This window comes from Mus musculus, chromosome X (genome assembly GCF_000001635.26).
Source record: "Mus musculus strain C57BL/6J chromosome X, GRCm38.p6 C57BL/6J".
Classification (NCBI taxonomy): domain Eukaryota; kingdom Metazoa; phylum Chordata; class Mammalia; order Rodentia; family Muridae; genus Mus; species Mus musculus.
The window spans coordinates 88,753,275-88,771,778 of record NC_000086.7 but is presented as its reverse complement, the minus strand read 5'-3'; the positions used below and the strand labels follow the sequence as shown (position 1 = coordinate 88,771,778).

The following is an 18,504-nucleotide window of genomic DNA, read 5'->3' as shown; positions in this document are numbered from 1 at the left end:
AATCATGGCCTTTTCTTTTTATAGCCATCCCAACAAAAGAGTTTTCTTCATACAGACCACAAACATTTTAGGCAGGCTACTTAATATTGATTAATATTCAAAAATGCCATGATATTGTAAAGCCAGTTCTCCCTTTTTGCATTCTTATTTCAAGAATTCTTCTTTCTTTTTAAAGATTTATTATGCATACAGTGTTCTGCCTGCATATATGCCTGCAGGCCAGAAGAGGGCACCAGATCTCATTATAGATGTTTATGAACCACCAACTTGTTGCTGGGAATTGAACTCAGGACCTCTGAAAGAGGCCGAAGTGCTTTAGTCCTCTGAGCCATCTGCTTTACTACTGTGTCTACTATAAAATTTGAGTTTTTACACAAAGTACTTTTAAAAATTCATTGTCATTCATTCATTTATGACTCCATTTTCTTTCCTGTGGTGTTTTTCATCTAATGGAAGATCCTGAGTGCTACCTTCACTTAATGACTGGTTTCTCAGTATCCTATCTTCCTTAATGTCTCACGTTGGGATAATCCTCACTAATGCTATTCAGTTCAAGTAACTCATGTCTAGCAGGCTAAGAGAGAAAGCAAACCAACTTTATAGCTGCACTTATTTGTAAATATGATGTGACACTAAAAAGAGAGCTGAAATAAGTGACTTGAACTGAAACTCCTGAAACCAACTATATTGCCAAGCAATGGACAGAAAATCGGCTAGTGAAGTGAAGCTAGTTGTATTTATTTAACTGGTCTAAGAAGTACGATTTCAGACAGGAATGAGAAGGAAAGCCTAAGTCAAAGGTTAGATGACTTACATACAATATAATACACTCTCAGATATCTCATATTCCTCCATAATGAATATCAGAAAATAAAGTTGTTGAATTTTAATCTGCATAGTCTATAGAGAAGTATAACACATTCCACTGGGAATCAACTTATGAGAAAATTATGGGCTGAATGAAAACTTAGTATTCTAAAAATCTGCTTACACTATTTTGGGCTTTCCATCAAAAATACTTGTATTAAATTTAAATAACTTTATGTTTTTAGAAGTATCTCATCTATTTTCTAGAATAAATGTACCCTTGAGTGGATTTGTGAAAATTTACAAAATCAACTGTATTCATATTCTATGGTTGGACTAATAAATTTACCACAGACATGATGACTTAAAACAACAGGAATTTATTTTCTCACAGTTTTACACACTAGAAGTCTGAAGTCAGAATTATTAATAATATAAAAAATGCTTACTTTGTCCCACTCCCTATGAAGATTCTTAGGAACAACCCAGCTTTTGCCTCCTAGAGCTTTTGGTGGCTGCCAGTATCATCTTCTTTTGTAAGCTTTTTGTTGGATCATTTCTCCATATTCACCATACCATCTTCTCTCTATATTAACTCCCCTCTGACTTTTCAGGAGAGGATATTCCTATCAATATCTCATCATCTTTAGCTTAACTGCATATACAGACTCCTTTTCTACAAATACAGCTTCCAGAGAAAAGAAAATGATATCTTTAGATTATTTTATTTAGTGGATGACACCAAACTACTTTAAACTAGTACTCCTTAATAATAATGGTACTCCTTAGCAATCCTTAGTACTCCTTAGCAATCTGATTCATTGTACACATGTATCATTATTTTACAATAGTTTTAGGTTCTATGAGCTTTAAAATAGGCTTGGATTTCACCAGTTCTAAGGAAATTAACATTTCATAAATGCAAACACTTTACAGGTAGGTATTGAAGGTCTCATCATTATCAGCTTAAATACCATATTTATTTCAATGGGTAAATCTATGACTAGGAGAGAGATTAACCTAAATTCAACAATGCCATAAATTATTGAATAACCATATAAGAACATCAATTGTTATCAAGTACACAAACATATAGATACCTCCTTCTCTCTTAGAAATACCAGAGAATGGTCAATGAGATAGCTCGATGTGAATTTTGTAAAGCAAGATGATCTGAATTCAATTAATTTGATAAATTCTTTTGAGGAAGATATAGAAACATTGCTGTTTTGCTCTTTATTTCTTTTCCAGGCAATTGTTTTATACTAGAGTAAACCAGTACTGAACTAGGGCTCTAATGTGTGTGTGATCAATATTCTCTTATATGGTTTCTAAAACTTTTTCATATTTCAAAACCTTTTTTTCACAAACAAAAACATCTTTTCAATTCCTTCTATATTTACTGGAGAAAACTAAGATTGCCCATCATATCCTCAATATTTAAAATGTTTTCTTTGAAAATATTTTATCTGGTTTGAAAATATTTTCTAATATACTTTTTTAAAAATGATTTATTTATTTACTATTTGTACAGTGTTCTGCCTGAATGTATGCATGGACACCTGAAGAAGGTACCATATATAGAAGCTTATTATAGGTAGTTGTTATCAGCCATCATGTGCTTGCTGGGAATTGAACTCTGAACCTCTGGAAGAATTGCCAGTATTCTTAAACTCTGAGCCATCTTTCCAGCCCTGAAAATATATTCTTATAAATTATTGTCCTTCAAAAATGATTTTAATGGTATGAGTATTTTTCCTGCTTGTATGCATGTATGTGCACTACTTGCATGACTTGTGCTCTTAGAGACCAGAGAGAATATTGGAGACCCAGAAAGAAGAGTTACAGATGATATGGAGCTGTTATCTGGGTGCAGGAAACTACTCTTGTGTCCTCTGGAAGATCATCAAGTGCTCTTAGCTGCTGAGCTTCTTTTCCATCCCCAATTCATCCTTTTGAAATGATCTGGAATTTTAGGATTCAATATGTCATCACCTGTATGTTTTTGTTCTACAGTAAAAATTTGTTTCTATTAGTCATTGGTCTTTTGTTGTTTCCAAATATTATATTGACATAAATGTCTGTACTTACAGGGTACTAAATCAATATTTGCATATATTCAACTCTGGAGGATCTTGTGTCATTCTAACTACTGATAATTTGATACTTTGGCATATTTTGTTGATTTTTAAAGATCATGCTAAGTATTTTATCAAATTTATGTTTTCTGCATTTAAAATTTATGTGTTCCCTGCATTGAAACATTGGTCAGTTTTTGATTACGTAGAATTTGTTTACATTTTAAATAAACATCATAGATTTTAAGTAATAAACTACTTCTTCACTGCTTTTGGGTTTAAACACTCTTTTTCTTACTTTATTTTAACCCTCTGCCTCTTACTTTTAATGGCTATTTTACAGTCAAGTTTCAGTTATCTGTAACTCCTAATTATATGGGGTATTTGTTTTGGATACACCATCTACTCTCATCTAATTTAAAACGTCTTATAAGAAATAACCAATTGTAAATGTGTGCCTAATGTTTCTTTTAACAATTTTCCCGAAATAAACTTCAATGTCTTCATTTACAACTTATTTAAACAATTTTTATAGTTTTTATTATGTATAAACTAATCCAACAACTTGATGATCAAATTGATGCTAGTTCTTTGTAATATTTTATAATTATTTTAATTTGTCCAATGTAGCTGATATATTTTCTTTCAGGTAGATATAGTGATGATTCAGGAAGTGTTTTTTTTTTGTATTATTTTACTTAAAATAATATATGAATTACCTCCCTTATATCTTCTCATATGTCCCTCTCCTAATAAAGAACTCTCTTGCTTTTAAATTATTCTCATAAACACACACACACACACACACATAGAGTCATGGAAATATAAATTTTGGCTTATTTGGGTTTTATTTTGAAAGTAATTAGTAGACACATTTGCTTAAATGCTTGGTCTCTAACTGGTTGCCTTCATTGGAATATTGTGAAATCTTTAATAGATGCAGCAGCACTTGAGCATGTAGGTCAATGGAAGTGGCCCATAAAGTTTTATAATTCAACCTTACTTCTTTCTCATTTCCTGGTTCTTCCTGATATACTTGTGTTCAATAATATAATGTATTCCTCCAAACTATAAACCAAATTATCTCTTCCTCCCTACTTTTTCTTACTTTTTGCCAGGTGTGTTTGTTTGTTTGTTTGTTTATATGCACAAGGCAAGAAAGAGTAATAAGGGGACTCCGCCAAAAAGTAGTCTGCACAGGTGAGAGTGTGCACACAGAAGCTGACAGCTTCTGGGACAGGCAGGAGCCACAGAGCTTCTTAGGCAGCACCCTTTTCCGGCTCCAGACATTCGACCACCTCCCCGGCAGAGGACAGGTGTCCACCCAGCCCAGGAGGCTTTTGACTCAGGAACTGCGGGACCCATCTTGGTTCCGGTACTCGACCGAAAAGTAGTCTGTACAGGTGAGAGTGTGCACACAGAAGCTAACAGCTTCTGGGACAGGCCAAAGCAACACAGCTTCTGGGAAAGGTTCTGTTTTGGGCCTTCATCTTCGGCCAGAAGGGAGGTCCGAACACCAGATATCTGTGCACCTTCCATGTAAGAGGAGAGCTTGCCTGCAGAGAGTGCACACACCACTGAAACTCAGAGGAGAGAGCTAGTCTCCCAGGTCTGCTGATAGAGGGTAACAGAATCACCAAAGACACAATCTCTAAACAGAGACAACTATAACAACTAAATCCAGAGATTACCAGATGGCGAAAGGTAAACGTAAGAATCTTACTAACAGAAACCAAGACTACTCACCATCATCAGAACCCAGCACTCCCACTTCGCCCAGTCCAGGGCACCCCAACAGACCCGAAAAACTAGACCCGGATTTAAAAGCATATCTAATGATGATGGTAGAGGACATTAAGAAGAACCTAAATAACTCACTTAAAGAAATACAGGAGAACACTGCTAAACAGGTAGAAGACATTAAAGAGGTAGCACAAAAATCCCTTAAAGAATTGCAGGAAAACACAACCAAACAGGTGATGGAATTGAATAAAACCATCCAAGACCTAAAAAGGGAAGTAGACACAAATAAGAAAACCCAAAGTGAGGCAATGCTGGAGATAGAAACCCTAGGAAAGAAATCTGGAAGCATAGATGTGAGTATCAGCAACAGAATACAAGAGATAGAAGAGAGAATCTCAGGTGCAGAAGATTCCATAGAGAACATCGGCACAGCAATCAAAGAAAATGGAAAATGAAAAAAGATCCTAACTCAAAACATCCAGGAAATCCAGGACACAATGAGAAGACCAAACCTACGGATAATAGGAGTAGATGAGAATGAAGATTTTCAACTCAAAAGACCTGCAAATATCTTCAACAAAATTATAGAAAGAAACTTCCCAAACCTAAAGAGAGAGAAAGAGATGCCCATGAACATACAAGAAGCCTACAGAACTCCAAATAGACTGGACCAGAAAAGAAATTACTCCCGACACATAATAATCAGAACAACAAATGCACTAAATAAAGATAGAATATTAAAAGCAGTAAGGGAAAAAGGACAAGTAACATATAAAGGCAAGCCTATTAGAATTACACCAGATTTTTCACCAGAGACTATGAAAGCCAGAAGAGCCTGGACAGATGTTATACAGACCCTAAGAGAACACAAATGCCAGACCAGGCTACTATACCCGGCCAAACTCTCAATTATCATAGATGGAGAAACCAAAGTATTCCACGACAAAACCAAATTCGCATATTATCTTTCCACGAATCCAGCCCTTCAAAGGATAATAACAGAAAAAAAAATAATAATACAAGGACGGAAACCACATCCTAGAAAAAGCAAGAAGGTATTCACTCAGCAAACTTAAAAGAAGACAGCCAGAAGAACAAAACGCCAACTTTAACAACAAAAATAACAGGAAGAAACAATTACCTTTCCTTAATATCTCTTAATATCAATGGGCTCAACTCCCCAATAAAAGACATAGACAAACAGACTGGCTACACAAACAGGACCCAGCATTTTGCTGCTTATAGGAAACTCATCTCAGAGAAAAAGATAGACATTACCTCAGAATGAAAGGCTGGAAAACAATTTTCCAAGCAAATGATATAAAGAAACAAGCTGGAGTAGCCATTCTAATATCTAATAAAACTGACTTCCAACCCAAATTCATCAAAAAAGACAAGGAGTGCCATTTCATATTCATCAAAGGCAAAATTCTCCAAGAGGAACTATCAATTCTGAATATTTATCCTCCAAATACAAGGGCAGCCACATTCATTAAAGAAACTTTAGTGAAGCTCAAAGCACACATTGCACCTCAGACAATAATAGTGGGAGACTTCAACACACCCATTTCACCAATGGACAGATCATGGCAACACAAACAAAATAGGGACACAGTGAAACTAACAGAAGTTATGAAACAAATTGATCTGACAGATAACTACAGAACATTTTATCCTAAAACAAAAGGATATAACTTCTTCTCAGCACCTCATGGTACCTTCTCCAAAATTGACCACATAATTGGTCACAAAACAAGCCTCAAAATACACAAAAAAATATTGAAATTGTCCCATGCATCCTATCAGATCACCATGGACTAAGGCTGATCTTCAATAACAAAATAAATAATAGAAAGCCAACATTCACATGGAAACTGAACAACACTCTTCTCAATGATACCTTGGTCAAGGGAGGAATAAAGAAAGAAATTAAGGACTTTTTGGAGTTTAATGAAAATGAACCCACAACATACCCAAACTTATGGGACACAATGAAACATTTCTAAGAAGAAAACTCATAGCTCTGAGTGCCTCCAAAAAGAAACTAGAGAGAGCGCACATTAGCAGCTTGACAACACACCTAAAAGCTCTATAACAAAAGGGAGCAAATTCACCCAAGAGGAGTAGACAGCAGGACATAATCAAACTCAGGGGCAAAATCAACCAAGTGGAAACAAGAAGAACTGTTTAAAGAATCAACCAATCAAGGAGCTGGTTCTTTGAGAAAATCAACAAGATAGATAAACCCTTAGCCAGATTCACTAAAGGACACAGGGAAAGCATTCTAATTAACAAAATCAGAAATGAAAAGGGAGACATAACAACAGATACCGAAGAAATCCAAAACACCATCAGATCCTTCTACAAAAGGCTATACTCAACAAAACTGGAAAACCTGGATGAAATGGACAAGTTTCTGGACAGATACTAAGTACCAAAGTTAAATCAAGATCAGGTTAATGATCTAAACAGTCCTATATCCGCTAAAGAAATAGAAGCAGTCATTAATAGTCTCCCAACCAAAAAAAGCCCAGGACCCAATGGGTTTAGTGCACAGTTCTATCAGACCTTCAAAGAAGATCTAATCCCAGTTCTTCACAAATTATTCCACAAAATAGAAACAGATGGTACTCTACCCAACTGATTCTATGAAGCCACAATTATTCAGATACTTCAACCACAAAAAGACACAACAAAGATAGAGAACTTCAAACCAATTGCCCTTATGAATATCGATGCAAAAATCCTCAATAAAGTTCTTGCTAACCGAATCCAAGAACACATCAAAACAATCAACCATCCTGACCAAGTAGGTTTTATGCCAGGGATGCAGGGATGGTTCAATATATGGAAATCCATCAACGCAATCCAGTATATAAACAAACTCAAAGACAAAAACCACATGATCATCTAGTTAGATGCGGAGAAAGCATTTGACAAAATCCAACACCCGTAATGATAAAAGTCTTGGAAAGATTAGGAATTCAAGGCCCATACCTAAATATGATTATAGCAATCTACAGCAAACCAGTAGCCAACATCAAAGGAAGTGGTGAGTAGCTGGAAGCAATCCCACTAAAATCAGGGACTACACAAGGCTGTCCACTCTCTCCCTACCTATTCAACATTGTACTTGAAGTCCTAGCCAGAGCAATTAGACAACAAAAGGAGATCAAAGGGATACAAATTGGAAAGGAAGAAGTCAAAATATCACTTTTTGTAGATGATATGATAGTATATATAAGTGACCCTAAAAATTCCACCAGAGAACTCCTAATCCTGATAAACAGCTTCAATGAAGTAGCTGGATATAAAATTAACTCAAACAAGTCAATGGCCTTTCTGTACACAAAGGATAAAAAGGCTGAGAAAGAAATTAGGGAAACAACACCCTTCTCAGTAGTCAAAAATAATATAAAATACCTTTGCGTGACTCTAACAAAGGAAGTGAAAGATCTGTATGATAAGAACTTCAAGTCTCTGAAGAAAGAAATTAAAGAAGATCTCAGAAGATGGAAAGACCTCCAATGCTCATGGATTGGCAGGATCAACATTGTAAAAATGGTTATCTTGCCAAAAGCATTCTACTGATTTAATGCATTCCCATCAAAATTCCCACTCAATTCTTCAACGAATTAGAAAGAGCAATCTGCAAATTCATCTGGAATAACAAAAAACCTAGGATATCAAAAACTCTTCTCAAGGATAAAAGAACCTCTGGTGGAATCACCATGCCTGACCTAAAGCTGTACTACAGAGCAATTGTGATAAAAACTGCAAGGTACTTATATAGTGACAGACAAGTAGACCAATGGAACAGAATTGAAGACCCAGAGATGAACCCACACACCTATGGTCTTTTGATCTTTGACAAGGGAGCTAAAAACATCCAGTGGTAAAAAGAGAACATTTTCAACAAATGGTGCTGGCACAACTGGCGGTTATCATGTAGAAGAATAAGAATTGATCCATTCCTATCTCCGTGTACTAAGGTCAAATCTAAGTGGATTAAGGAACTCCACTTAAAACCAGAGACAATGAAACTTATAGAGGAGAAAGTAGGGGAAAGCCTCGAAGATATGGGTACAGGGGAAAAGTTCCTGAATAGAAGAGCAATGGCTTGTGCAGTAAGATCGAGAATTGATAAATGGAACATCATTAAGTTGCAAAGTTTCTGCAAGGTAAAAGACACCGTCAACAAGACATAAAGACCAACAAAAGATTGGGAAAGGATCTTTAACTATCCTAAATCAGATAGGCGACTAATATCCAATATATATAAAGAACTCAAGAAGGTGGGCTCCAGAAAATCAAATAATCCCATTAAAAATTGGGGCTCAGAGCTGAACAAAAAATTCTCACCTGAGGAATATCGAATGGCAGAGAAGCACCTGAAAAAATGTTCAACATCCTTAATCATCAGGGAAATGCAAATCAAAACAACCCTGAGATTCCACCTCACACCAGTCAGAATGGCTAAGATCAAAAATTCAGGTGACAGCAGATGCTGGCGTGGATGTGGAGAAAGAGGAACACTCCTCCATTGTTGGTGGGATTGCAAGCTTATACAAGCACTCTGGAAATCAGTCTGGTGGTTCCTCAGATAATTGGACATAGTAATACCAGAGGATCCCGCAATACCTCTCTTGGGCATATATCCAGAAGATGTCCCAACTGGTAAGAAGGACACATCCTCCACTATGTTCATAGCAGCCTTATTTATAATAGCCAGAAGCTGGAAAGAACCCAGATGCCCCTCAACAGAGGAATGGATACAGAAAATATGGTACATCTACACAATGGAGTACTACTCAGCTATTAAAAAGAATGAATTTATGAAATTCCTAGGCAAATGGATGGACCTGGAGGGCATCATACTGAGTGTGGTAACCCAATCACAAAGGAACTCACACAATATGTACTCACTGATAAGTGGATATTAGCCCAGAAACTAGGATACCCAAGATATAAGATACATTTTGCTAAACGCATGAAACTCAAGAAGAACGAAGACCAAAGTGTGGACACTTTGCCCCTTCTTAGAATTGGGAACAAAACACACATGGAAGGAGTTACAGAGAAAATGTTTGGAGCTGTGACGAAAGGATGGACCATCTAGATACTGCCATATCTGGGGATCCATCCCATAATCAGCTTCCAAACGCTGACACCATTGCACACACTAGCAAGATTTTGCTGAAATAACACAGATATAGCTCTCTCCTGTGAGACTATGCAGGGGCCTAGCAAACACAGAAGTGGATGCTCACAGTCAGCTAGTGGATGGATCACAGCGCTCCCAATTGAGAAGCTAGGGAAAGTACCCAAGGAGCTAAAGGGATCTGCATCCCTAGAGTGGAACAACATTATGAACTAACCAGTATCCCTGAGCTCTTGACTCTAGCTGCATATGTATCAAAAGATGGCCTATTCGGCCATCAGTGGAAAGAGAGGCCCATTGAACTTGCAAACTTTATATGCCCCAGTACAGGGGAATGCCAGGGCCAAAAAGTGGGAGTGGGTGGGTAGGGGAGTGGGGGGGGGTATGGGGGACTTTTGGGATAGCATTGGAAATGTAAATGAGGAAAATACCTAATAAAAATTAAAAAAAAAAAAGAAAAATAAAAGAATAGAGGGGAAAAAATCTTGAAAAGAAAAAAAAAAAGAAAGAATAATAAATAGGTAGAGTACAAACGTGGGGGGGCGTTTAGGACATTAAGGTCAATTATTTTATCATAGAAAAAAGGTAAAGTCAAACTGGGAAGTGTTTGGTCTCTCCCCATGTGATTACATCCTGTGTGTAGAGGGAAGATCTTTAAAGTCTAAATGATAGGTGTGATAAAATGGAGCAAGAAGGATATTTAAAATAGTTGGGAAAATGTTCTCAAAGCGACTTAAGATATTTCTAATTCCAAATATTTATGAATCTAACAGAAGGAAATATAAGTTATGCCACACAGATAATACAGAAGACCATAAAGGATAATACTGAAAACAGTTACTTAAAAAAAACAAAAACAAAAACAAAAACAAAAACAAAAAATTAATAAGTCTGAGCTTTCTTTCTTACAGGAACAGAGCAATAAAGGAAAGAAAATAGAACTATTTAAAATTCTGAAGAATGATAACAAATACAGTTAAATTATGTATAAATACAGTAATTTAAAATAACTAAAATGATTTTCAGATATTTAGGAGAGGATGATTCTAGAGATTAGCAATAAAGCAAATATTAAATGTTTTTCTTCAGGAAAAAAATTATTCCATGAGGAAATACGACAATATGTAGGAATAACATATTTTGTCAAGCAACAAAATGAAATATTTAGAATGATTCTCAATGATATTATTTTAAAACTCTACACAAAATAAACAATCCAAAACTTATATGTAGCTCTGTATCCAGATTACCTGTTTCTTTTTGTCCCATGGTAAGCAACATTTCATAAACACTTAGAAAATTGACCTATTCACTACCACGAGAATATCCTGTTCAAGAGGAAAGAACACACCTCCCCGACTTGCAAAACACTTCACACATTCAGAGTGGTATTCACTCAAGGCCACACAGGAATAAGCATGTGCATATAAATAAATAAATAAATAAATAAATAAATAAATAAATAAAGTACCTTTTCCTGTTCTTGATTAAAACAGAGCATTATCTTGTCTTAAATGGAACAAATCATTTTCATATCAATATCATTCAAGTTGATTACATAGACACACTGGGATTCAAGTGCAAACAAAGAAAATAAAATGAGAGAACAACAAGAAAACATTGAATTCCTACTGGTGCAGTAGTTTTATGAACATTAGAAAAATAATCAAGACAGAAGACGAAGAGCTGGAATAGAGCTCGCCTCGGCTCTGCTGGCCTTGGCTGCAGCTCTTCCAGAAACCCGGGGCGCCCACAGAAGAATCTCTTACCTGGCTCTCTCTTCAGGGATGACATCATCGGCTCACACCAGTCTTCCAGGACCACCTTCTGGATGCCAAAGCTGCTGCTCGAGTACCTGCTGTGCACCTCTACCTCCTGGTACCCCAGCCACTCCCTCAAGTTGCCTGCATGTTATATGGCCTAGCCAAGGAGCACGGATTCCAGGAACCCACTACCATACAGAGCAACTCCTTGTGGACCCCCCTGGGATCAGGACAGCGAGGGACAAGCGACAAAGAGGATCATCAGTGGCCAGCTAGTTTCTCTGGGGTTCAAACCTTGAACCAGTGCCCTAGTGAGGGGGCACTGGCCATGGCCCTTGACCTTTGCTCTGCTTGTGTCTTGAGTCTGAGCCCTTTCCTGTACATCTGTGCTCGTGTTCATCTGCTAGTGAACTGGAGTGCTGCCCTCCCCGAGGAGGGTCGTCCCTTGTGACTGATCATGCTGTCCTAACAATGTCCTGAGCAAAAGGGTCCCTTTGGGAACCTCTCAGGAGGGGGACCCGGGTCAGGGGCGACCAGCATCTTGCTGGCAACTCCGTGGGTGGGGTGGGGTGGGGTGCTTCCTTCTGGAATGAGCACGTGGCTGACCCCCCAAGGCATGTCCCCTCCCCCTCCTCCACCCACCTTCTCGGAGATGTCCCTTTTGGGGTAGTGGGGACATTAGGAGCAACCTCCTAGGGTTGTTGTGAGAATTAAATGAACTGCAGCAGCCTGAGGCAGGGCTGGGCAGAGACCTCAAAAAAAAAAAAAAAAAAAAAAAGAAAAATAATCAAATATATATTCTATTTGATTTAAGGCCCACTCCATGATGCCAAGAGCATTTGACTAAGTAGATTATAGTGGTTAGAGGAAAATTCTTTTACTATTAATTTAATAAATGAGTACAGTAATAAAAAGAACCTTAATAATGTATTTCTATACCCATGGATCAGTGTAATGTTCAAATTTCATCAGAGAAACTTCTTAAAATAGATTGTTATTAACACGGAGACTTACAAATGGGTAACATAGATCAGACAGTGGGAGATTTTTGAGTGCTTAGCCCTTAGTGTGATATTCATATCTTTATCACACCTGAATGCATAGATCACTGAATGTTAGGGGAAACCCTAACATTCAGGAATCTATGCAGAAGATTTTAAGAGCTAGAGTTGTCAGGCAATGTTAAGTAAATAGTGTTTTCAGATATAACAGGGCAGATGCACATCATAAGTGATCTCACTGAGTTTGTGAGAGCATAAAGAAGCTCAGGCAGACAAAATCAAAGCATGGAGGAGAGAAGGGGGGCATAAAGCAATGCTCCTAAACAAAAAGTTATTTGCTACAGATAGCTGCTATGACAAAGAAAATCAGTTTTCTTCACTGGAGTGACACTGGGTATATCAACCACATTTGTGTACTGTATCCATGCTCAAAAGTAATTTGCCAAACCAAATTTGACTCCCTGTTTTGTGGTATTTTTTGTGGTAATTTTTTAAGAGACAGAGCATGAAATTGGGTTTGTAGGGAGAGTAAGAATATCTGGGAGGAATTTGAAGTTTTGAAATGTTATGACAAAAATATATTCTCTGTATTATTAAGGAACATTTAAAAGAAGAAGAAGAAGAAGAGGAAGAAGAAGAAGAAGAAGAAGAAGAAGAAGAAGAAGAAGAAGAAGAAGAAGAAGAAGAAGAAGAAGAAGAAGAAGAAGAAGAAAATAGTACAATGATGCACTCTCAAGTGGTGATTAAGGATACGACTATTTCATTGTGAGACTTATGAGAAATTATGGCTATTGCAAACTTTCACAGATTTTCCTTATAACTTATACATTTTAAATGAATAAAAGCACTTAGTATGTTTAAAATAATTTTAAAGGCTCGAATTCATAGTTTAGGAATAGCAATCTGCTATAATAAATGGAAAAGCTTTTGCAATCATATTAGAAATTAGTCATGTATATAGTTGAGGAATAATCCCAATACTCATCAAAATGGAATTATTTATCAATGTACTATAATCACTATGTGTCAAAATCTAAACATCTCACATTATTGGTCATTATCTCCCTGAGATTCATACACTTGTTATTTCAAGCAAACTATTTGACTTCTGCTTACTTGTTATTAAATGTTAGAATATAAATGGAGTAATTAAATGTAATCTTTTGTTTAAAAGGAGGAAAGGCTTAATACAAATGACAATTCATACCCAGGTTCAAACCTTATAAAACAGGGACTGTAAAAATGTCATAGCATATCATAGTGCTGAAAGCCATGACCTACGGATGTGTTTTCTTAGAGTATTTTCTTTTCTCTACTTTTTATGGTGGCACCTATCCCTGCCCTCTAGAAGGATCTTTTGTGCTTGTTTATATATGTATTCTTTATTTACATTTCAAATGTTATCCTCTTTCCTAGTTTTCCCTCTGAAAATCCCTTATCACCTCCCCCCCTTCCCCTGCTCCACAACTCATCCACTCCCTCTTCCTGGCCCTGGCATTCCTCTATACCAGGGCATAGAATCTTTAAAGGACCAAGGGCCTCTCCTCCCATTGATGACCAACTAGGCTATCCTCTGCTACATATGCAGCTAGAGACACGAAAAACAACATGAACTAACCAGTACTCCAAGAACTCTCTGGTACTAAACCACCAATCAAAGAAATCTTTTGTGCTTGTTATCATCTATGCAATATTTGAAGCTTATGAGCAAAAGTTTTCCACCTTTATTTTTCATGGCATAGCTTCAAATGGCTAGAGTTGCTTTAATGGTTACACATTCATATATTTTTTAGTATTGGCTTAAATATAGTTGGTGTATGGTTTTGTGAGTGTTTTTGTTATGACAAGTTTCCAATCTTATATTACTCAATTAGAGGGTTATGTTCTGAGAGATACAACTTCAAGTGATGTTGATTTTGTCATTATGTAAACAATATAGTGTCTTTATACGAACTAATATGACTGTACTGTCATTATACAATGCGATATTATGTAACATATGTAGTTGGTAGTTATGTAAAATATGTTTATGCAGTACAGGACTAAACCCTATTTTTTCCCAATTTGTTTCAGGCTTACTTTATATACAGAAAAATAATTATGCTTTTAAGATTCTGATCATTAATTTCCATGCCCTTATCTTGTAATCAAGGACCAAAATGTGGCTCTACAAGAGTAGCATGAGCTGTTAAGCACTGAGCCAATTCTCCAGCCTCAACTTATTCATTTTTTTAAACTTTTTATTAGATATTTTCTTTATTTACATTTCAAATGTTATCCCCTTTTCTTGTTTACTCTCCAAAAACTCCCATCATAATGTAAATGTTCAAGGATTTTCTTCCATGTCACCCAAGGATTAGTTCCATAAGATAACATTACTCCACCTTTGAGTTTACTATTAAAACTGTTGCTTCTGAGAAGAGAACATGAATCTTTTTAAAATGTAAACATTGTAAGCTATGGATAATTTGGAATAAATGCTCATACCTCAATGAATTTTGATATCTGTTATCCATCTTTACAAATATAGCGCCAGGCAGAATTACTAGAGAAGTGAATGCAGGAAATTGAGGACAGGAAGAAAGAGTCTGGCCCTGGGCAAAAAAAGACCTAACAAGCAAGAAGAATCAGAGTCCTGTTGAAAGACCCTTGACAGAGAACCCACCCAATAAAATGACCCAAGAGAAACTTGAAGAGGCAAATTCCATTGGCCAGGACCAGACACTCACGGAGCATGTTGGAGAGGGTGGTGCGCCAGAGATTAATTGTAATGGAGTGATTGGAATCATTAATTACCCAGAGAACACTAATAATGAGACACTGAGTCTTAAAGAGGATCTGCATAATGCTAATGACTGTGATGTACACACTTTGAAGCAGGAAACTAGTTTCCTAAACTCTTCAAATGGAGACAGCAGTCCGTCTCAAGACCCAGACTTGCACACCCACGGCCTCTGAGGTGTCTGAGACCATGGTGTGCCAGTCCTCTGTAGAACAGTCACTCACTGAACAGGACATCACCCACCTCCAGGAGAGCATTCAGGGAGATACACCTTCTGGGGATGAGCAGGAGCACAATGGAGCACTGGAAAGCAAAGGAAAATTCTCTGCTGGAAATTTTCTTATTAATCCCCTTGAGCCAAAAAATACAGAGAAGCTCAAAGTGAAGATTGCTGACCTTGGGAGTGCCTGCTAGGTGCACAAGTATTTCACAGAAGATTTCCAGACAAGGCAGTTTTGGTCTTTGAAAGTCCTAATAGGATCTGGCTACAATACCCCTGCTGACATCTGGAGCACAGCATGCATGGCCTTTGAATTAGGCACAGGGGACTATTTGTTTGAGCCTCATTCAGGAGAGGATTTATACATGAGATGAAGACCACATCGCCTGGATCATAGAACTTCTAGGGAAGGTGCCTCCCAAGCTCATTGTGGCAGGAAAATACTCCAAAGAATTTTTCACCAAAAAAGGTGACCTGAAACACATCACCAAGTTGAAGCCTTGGGGTCTTCTGGAGGTTCTGGTGGAGAAATATGAGTGGCCTCAGGAGGCTGCCGGCTTCACAGATTTCCTGCTGCCCATGTTGCAGCTTATGTCTGAGAAGAGAGCCACTGATGCTGAGTGTCCCGGCACCCTTGGCTAAACTCCTAAGCCAGTCCTGCCACTGCAGCAGAGCTCATCAGATGGATCCTCCCTCAAACTTCCCTCTCCCTTTTCAGGGCAAAGCTCTTTATTTCAAGGATATATACATATATCCAACATGTTCATTTGGGTTTGCTTCCTTGATCCTGTGGAAATCCCTACAGCCATTGGGCATCCTAGGTGAATTTGGCCTTGGTTGGGCTCTGCCAAAGACTAAAACTGTGAACAGCCTCACCCTCTGCCCTGCCATCTCATTAGGTTGTCAGTACCCTTTCTAAGAAGAGCTGTGAAGATCTGTGAACCCATCTTCTTTATTCACTGACTGTGAGAGTCACATTTTCTTGTGCACTGTGGCCAGCACAAGATTGAGGAGGGGAGGGGTGTGGATTTTGTGAACAGCAGAGACATTAAATATGCTGTATCCAGACTGCATCATCTTCCTGGATTCTAAATAATAATAATAATAATAATAATAATAATAATAATAATAATAATATAACATTAAAGTTTAAAACATAATTTTCTATTAAGTTTATTTTCTATTCTGTTAAATGAGTTATCACATAATGTTCTTTGCTTAAAACCTTGGTTTTCTCTACATTATCTAAAATAAAACTATTTTACAAATTTGTGTTTAGCCAAGAACAATATATTCTTATTTGTAGAAATCTAGTTCCACCAGATTATTTCTTCAAACAAAAATATACTTAACCATAATGTTACCTTTGTTATTCATTAGGCCTCTGTTTAAAGTTTGGGTGATATTTTTGTACCCAGTGAGAAGTGTCTCTGTCTATACTTTCCTGCCTAAGTCAACTTCTAATTCGTTAGAATAAAAACGACTATAGCCTATAGAATAAGTAAGATGGGACATCCGCATGAGAGAGAAACTTGGGAAACAAGAAAGTTGCAGCAGAAGTCAGGAGTATGAAAGTGAGAAGAGGTAACAAACAGCCAACTGGCAGAACTTAAATTAGTATGAACGGGATAATTGAATTATGTTCTTATGGGAAACAGACCTAGCATAAGGCTATAAGATCGTAAATAAATATAAGTCTCTGTGTCATTATTTAGGAGCTGGAATTGATATAGAAAAGGCCCATATGGTTGCAGTGTTATTTTTCTTACCCATCATTCCAGTCCATTTTAACATCCACCTTTCAAAGTTGTCTCAATTGTATTACTTTCTGAGTATAAGGCTTCCTTGGATAACTTTGATAGTAATAAGAAATTCTTTCTTCTTTCTATGCATTCCTGGAATACCTTTCACAATATTTTAATGATATATTTCTTGAAAGTATCTTCACTTTCACTATGATTTATCTCTACCAATCTCTTATTATGATTTAATTACTGTTTAGATACATGTTGAAGAAGTAAAAACTCTAAGTAATTTAGCAACTGGAGTTCTTTTCTCTTGGAGGGATTAATGTAATTATTATAAGACTAAATTATTGTAAAGTGATATTTGCATCTCATCTCATATTTATAATCATATATATAGTAATAAGCCAAATATCCCCAACTCTTGGGTTACAGCAACAGAAATAACATAAATCAGTACTGTAACTTTGTTGTGAGCCTTCTAAAATACTAAACAGAAAGGTCTTTTTTAATCATTCCAATTTAAAAAGCTTTTATTTATATATTATGTATTTGTGCTTATGCATTGCTCATTTGTGCCATTTCAACTATGTGGAGTTCAGAGGGCAGCTTCAGGGGACATTTTTCAATTTGCAGTGTGTGTACTTCAGGGATAGAACTCAGGTCTTTGGGCCTGGCAGCATCAGGAGTCAGTTTTCTATTTCATTTTTGTGGACCCCAGGGATTGAACTCAGGTTCTTGAGTTTGCATCAAGTACCTTTTCTCACTGTATGTAATGTAGTGGGACTCAATAATTTTTTTATAAGTAGTTTCTTAATTCTGTGTATTTTCAGGGTATATGTCAATCTTAAATATATGTTAAGTCTATAGCCATTATATAATAACCCCATTAATTATTCTCATTGATACCTCAGTAGTTCTGAATATTCATCACTTTTTAAATAGCCATGCCAGAAAATTTGGAGTAAGTTTAGCCGACCCATTATTTCTCTAACACATTCAATCACTCATAATAGATCATGTTAGAATTATTTCATGTCTGGTGAACAGCGAGTGTCCTTGAGTGTGACCCATGATACTACTTCTTGATGAGAAGTCATAAAGTACTTCCATCATTTATCATCATTTAATGATACATATTATTATTATGGAGATGTTTGCTGTTAATTTGACATTGAAGGTATTACTTTTATAAATTTGTAAT

General features: G+C 36.7%; 1 non-coding gene and 1 pseudogene across 1 annotated transcript; both read left to right on the top strand.

The window, feature by feature from the left end:
• The first annotated feature begins 12,225 nt into the window (after window positions 1-12,225).
• Mir1906-2 (microRNA 1906-2) lies at window positions 12,226-12,305 on the top strand. Its single transcript, NR_037313.1, has one exon. It is a non-coding gene; the product is annotated as a microRNA 1906-2 (primary transcript).
• Gm8876 (predicted gene 8876) lies at window positions 15,082-16,402 on the top strand (annotated as a pseudogene).
• Window positions 16,403-18,504: the final 2,102 nt, after the last annotated feature.